This window comes from Hemicordylus capensis, chromosome 4 (assembly GCF_027244095.1).
Source record: "Hemicordylus capensis ecotype Gifberg chromosome 4, rHemCap1.1.pri, whole genome shotgun sequence".
Classification (NCBI taxonomy): domain Eukaryota; kingdom Metazoa; phylum Chordata; class Lepidosauria; order Squamata; family Cordylidae; genus Hemicordylus; species Hemicordylus capensis.
In genome coordinates this window covers 51449824-51455835 of record NC_069660.1, presented here as the reverse complement: position 1 = coordinate 51455835, position 6012 = coordinate 51449824, and positions in this window count along the sequence as shown.

Sequence of the window (6012 nt, the reverse complement as noted above, 5' to 3'; positions counted from 1 at the left end):
GAATGAGGAGAGAAGAAGTAGTCTTCAAAAGGCAGACAGTTTAAAGCTGGTTCACACATGCATGTTCCTCATAGTACTTCATTTTTCATCATTTGATTATTAAACACTCGTTGACATGCAGCTGAATGTGTAAATAGACTCATCTGAAAAGCAGTGGCTGACATCCAAACTAAGTAGTACTACTCAGGAGTCACTCTAAAGGGCTACTTAATTCTGATGAGACTACTCAAGGGTTATTTAGTCTGGATGTCAGCTACTGTGAGATGAGATGATATGAAATTCTAGGAACATAGGAAGCTGGCTTGTACTGAGTCAATCTTGGTCCATATAGTTCAGTATTGTCCAAGCTCACAGGTTCCAGACAGTGGTCTTTCCCAGCCCTATCTGGAGACCCCAGGGATCTTTCTGCATGCAGAGATAATTCTAAAGCCTTGCAGTAACCTCTTCTGGCCACTAGAGGCATGGTGAGATCTGTGTTCTCTCTCATTTTTCCATCTGTTTGCGGAATGAGTTTTGTTCTGGTTGGCAGTATCAAGGCAGTGTGTGCACACATGCATTCAGAATGGGCCCTTCCTGATTCAACCTGAGCGGGATCTAAAATTAACTGACCAGACATTAGAAAATATGTGAGAACACGCACATGTGCACGCCTTAGAGGGAACAGTGGGTGAGATGTTCATAGGTCTGTCTTGGTCAAGTAGAGTCAGTTAGAACTGTTCAGTTATTGTGGAAAGCTAGTGCCTATAAGTTGTTCTATGGCTGGCTCTCTCTCTCTCTCTCTCTCTCTCTCTCTCTCTCTCTCTCTCTCTCTCTTTCTCTCTCTCTCTCTCTCTCTCTCTCACACACACACAGTAATGGAGGTTTTATTTTCTTAATAAATCTTTGTTTTCTGAACTCAGTCTGGTATCTTCAGATACTCTCTTGGGCTAAACGTCTTTACCAATAGAGCATACTCTGCTGTGTTAGGATTTATAATGTTTCTCCCCACGCCCCTCAACACAAAGCAGATCTCTTCTCCACTGAGATACACCTTCCCCAATTCAGTCTGGGATAATGGTTGAGAGCCAGACTAAATTGCTCATGAGAAGTCCCACTGAAGCTAATGGGACAAATTAGTCATGACATTTATCCCATTAATTTCAACAAGACTACTCATGAATAATTTAGTCTGGATGTCAGCCATTGTATGTGGGATGGCTCATTTCCACATGCAAATCACCACTGGATGCTAGTAAACAAGTGATTAACATGCATGTGTGAATCAGCCCTAATGAAATGGGACGGAGAGCTGAAACAGCTAAATCAAAGACAGAGCTGGAGCAGGCTCTCCAGCTAGAGAGTGCAGCTCCATAGGAACGAAGCAGAGACTTTAAACCGACTGCTCTCTAAAGAGAAATCAAGGACAGAGACGATATCTCTGAATGGGAGAAAAGGGATGGGGAAAGCTGGCAATGGGTTGAAAAGTGACAGTCCCCCAGGAATGGCAGGCCAGGCCAACATTTGGTCTTGACTGAAACATTGCCAACAACTAGCTAGTGCTCTGACCTGTGGGATGACATTAATGTGACCGAGGCCAGCGCTTAGGTTAGAATACAGGTTGGCAGCCTTCACCATGGGCCTGGCACCACATTCAGCAGCCCAACAGCTGAGAATCCTAGCATGACTCAGTGTGTTTACAATGCACTGTGTTGTGTGGGACAGAACCCAAAGCATGTCTCACATTCAGGAGCTTAGTTATCATTCCAGAAATCAGAGATGGGGGTGGGGGAATGCAGCTGCCCCCTAAGGAGGAATTAGTTGAGTGGAAGGGGAAGAGAAAAGGTATGGTTGGTGACTCCCTTTGGACTCGAGGCAGATAGGCCAGGAGAACCAGGATTCTCCTTTCACAGAAAGCCATCAGAGTCAGAGGGGTTCCAGTGCTAGTCCCTGAGGAGAACATAAAAGACTTCCTTGTCTCACACCTTTCCCCCAACCTCCCTGCCTGTTTTCAGTTACTCCACTTGCATTTGCTTATTAAAAATCAGTACTGCAAAGGATTTGAGTTATGTCTGGAAATTTTTGAAAAATAGTTTTTTTAAAAACAGGATGAGTTGCAAGTTGAACAGGTTCTGAATTATTCATTAAGACTGATTCTACACAAGGAAGCAACCTCAGTCAGTCTCTGTTAGGTGAAAATAATAATGATGGGTATTTTTTTAAAAAAGAAATATATACTGTACATTGCTCCTACCCACACGTGCAATAGGTTTAAAATGACCTCTCATGGAAGACAATTACAAGCTTTTTGACACTCATTCTCAAGCCAGCTCCTTTGCCCTAGTATTATTTATTATTATTGCTTACATTTCTATAGTGTCCCATACAAAAAAGTCCCTGGGCGGTGTCAGGGGCGTAACGATAGGGGGGGCAGGCAGGGCACGTGCCCTGGGTGCCACTTTGGTGGGCCATGTGGGGGGGTGCCAAAAAGTAGCATGACCCCCCCCCCAGATCGCGGGGTGGCAGGCAGGCGGTGGCGGGACTCAGGAGTGAGCGCAGCGGTGGCTGGCGGGCAGCGGCGGGACTCGGGACTGAGCGTGGCGGCGGTGGCTGCCGGGCGGCGGCGGATCGCCGCCGAGTGTAGCAGAGCGACGCCGAGGCCTACCTTCTGGCCCGGCGTCACTTCCCAACTGTGCAGGCGCGCCTGCGCAGTTCATAGACTGAACGTGCCTCCAGAGGGGATTCCCCCGTTCGGAAGCAGCCCAGATCCGAAGAGAAACTTCCTTGGGTCCGCGTCTGTCGAGTGAGCGTCCTGGGGTTTTTTGAGGGGATGGATCAGATGGCGCCGTTCCAGCTCACCCCGCCGCAGCCGCCCTATGCTACCACAGGCGCAGCCCCAAGAATGGGGGCCCTCCTCTATTCTCTTGCCTTGGCGGCGCTTGCTCGATGGGGTCGGTCCTGCCTGGGTGTCTGCTGCCGCCGCCTCTTCATTCTGCTCTGTGCTTCACTCTGCTCCGCGCTTCGCTCCTCTGCTCCCCCCAGCTCACTCCCCTGGCAGCCGGAGGCAGAAGGGAAGGCGGATCCCCCGCCATCCCCACCCCACTCCCAGCAGATCTCCCCGCTCCAACCGGCGGCCGCCCCTGGGACGTCCCATCCAGAGGAGGGGTGGGCGTCGGCTCATCTCTTGCGGGCGCCTCTCTCTCATCTCTGTGCGCAGCAGCCTTGAAATCCTAAACGGCGGCGAGGGGGGGAGGAGGAGGCGGAGGAGGCAGAAGGCTCAGGGCGGGGAGCGCGGCCAGACAGCAGCAGTGGGACGGGAAGGCTTGGAGTGAGAGAAGAAGGAGTTGCCAGCCACCGGGGCTTCGTCTAGGCCAGGCTTCCCACCGCAGTCCCTACCGGGGCTCACGCATGGGCGTGGAGAGGGCCTCTGAGCAAGTTCAGAGTCCCCTCGCCATGCCCACTGAGTAGCGCTGCACACATCACGGGGGAAGAGCGCGTCGCAGCTCAGAGGAAGAGGCTTCAAAATAGGCGACCCGCCGCCGCCCGCCCGCCCGCCAGCCACCGCCGCCGCGCTCAGTCCCCAGTCCCGCCGCCGACCGCCAGCCACCACCGCGGGGGCGCACACAGGTATGTGGGGGAGCGGGGGGAGGGCGCAATTTCAGGGCCAGACCTTGCCCTGGGCGCCGTTTCCCCCCGCTACGCCACTAGGCGGTGTACAATCTAAAAAGCCATTAAGACATTGACACAATTAAAACCACTTAAAAATACAGATAAAAACGCTAAAACCGAAGCTTTAAAACTATAAACTAAAAGCCTGACTAAACAGGAATGTTCTCAGGACCTCCTTAAAAACATTCAGAGAAGGGGAAACTCTAATTTCATTAGAAAGCACATACCAGAGTCCCGGGGCAACTCTAGAAAAGGCCCAGTTTTGAGTCGCCACCAACTGAGCCTGTAGCAACCACAACCGGGCCTCTTCAGATGATCTTAATAGGCGGTGGGGTTGATGAAGAAGAAGGTGTTCTCTGAGTAGAAGTTCTCTAGTAGATGAACTTATATTCATATGACTTTCTTGTCTCCTGCAAAAGCTAATGAGTCTCCTGCAAAAGCTAATAATCCTATCCTTCTGGTGGCTAACCATGTTCTATAATCTCCCTACAATCTAGGGCCAGAGGATGTGATGTAGTCCAAAACACAGGTCTCCCAAACTGAATTCATGTGGCAGGAAACTATGTCCAACAAGGAGCATGAACCCATATCAAACATGTGTAACTAAGTAGTATGTGTGACTAAAACAATAAGTTATTTTTCCTTTGTATACTGCTGCATCCACCTCTATTCCCTTTCTCTATAGTTCCTGTGAGTTGTATTTCAGGTTTTTGGTCCTATATTACTACTACTAACAGCAAACAACAACAATTAAAAATAATAAATTGTATTATACTTGGGATATAGATTGCAGCTCACTGGTAGAACATCTGATTTGCATGAAAAAGGTCCCAGGTTCAATCCCTCTATCTCTAGGTAGGGCTGGAAAAGACTGCCTGAAACCATGGAGAGCAACACAACCATGGAGAGCAACACAACTGAGCTAGATGGACCAATAGGCAGCTTCCTATGGTTTTGCATGCTCCTACTGCTGAACAATTAGAAGTTCCAGGCAGGGGTGTAGCTAGGGGAGAAGGGGCCCGTGTTAACCCTTCTCTCTGGCAGCCCCTTGGAGTGATGGAGATAATGGAGAAAGGGAAGGGTGGAGCTGGGGGCCCTCAGGAGCTTGGGGGCCCGGGTTATTTGAACCCATCTGCTCAATTAAAGCTACACCCCTAGTTCCAGGGGTACTGCAACATTTGTGTTCTGTTTTCCCGTGGAAGAGAGATCACTGGAGGCTCATGATCTCTGACAGATATACAAGCTGAGCACTAAATGGAATTCAAATAGCAGTCCACTCCCTACAAACAGCAATGGATTTCATCAGATCTCCAGAAAGGCATTCCTTCCCTGCTCTCTCCCATAGCTTCCATTCCCATCTCTGTCCTGCTGATTCAGCCTATCTGTCTCATTCAGATGCTGCCTGCTTGCCCTATGCTGCTGCTTTTGTTCTTTTCATCAGTCCATCCTATCAGGTGGAGCTGGATACATGCCACCTTACAAATCTCTTATGACTTCCCCCTCCAGGGCCATCTTTCAGTTACTCACTCACATTTAGAATCATCCGCTGGCATCCTGGAGTCTCAGCCCATGATCTGCCTAAGAAGATTAGGCCAGGTAGCATTCACAGTCATAACCCCATGCTCATTACAATATAAAACTACATATTACATCTGTAGTGCATACAATTAAGGTAACTGTTAAAACGTACAGGGACTCCTAGGTGCATATTGCTTAAATCTTACAGGCAACTTGCAAGCCCTGATCTTTCTTTAGATCTTCTCCATCCCTTAAATCATTTCAGTGCCCAGACAGCTGTCATTCTAGCTGCTGTTGCATATCACTCAGAATCCCCTTCCTTCATAACTTTGCCCCAGAACAGCCACCTGTCTTGTCTACCCGAGGGCAAGCAAACTGCTCTTGATAACTGGTGACATCACTATTGTTTTCCTCTTAAGTGTGTTTAGCAAGAGCCACACTGTTTTCTGTACTGCCACAGAAAATAAAAAGAGTGTGGAACCCTCTTTGCCCTGACGCCCCCCCCATGACATTTATTTCATGTGTTCCCCTCTCATTAAGACAGAATGAGAAAAGAGATCCGTACTTATTTAATTGGTATGGTACCTTTTTTCTCACCTTGTGCATGGGTTGCTGGTATGCATTGAATGTGCACCTAATACTTGTTAGAGAATACTTGCTCATTTGAGTTGTCAGCAGAGTTTGGAAATGAGGTCTTTTAACATGCATGCACTACATATTGATAATAATTTGGTGTTTGATTAACAGGATGCATAAGGAATTGGCTACGGCTCACGTAGAGCAAACGTTTTGCATGAAGAAGGTCCCAGGTTCAATCCCTGGCATCTGCAGGTAGGGCAGGAAAAAGCC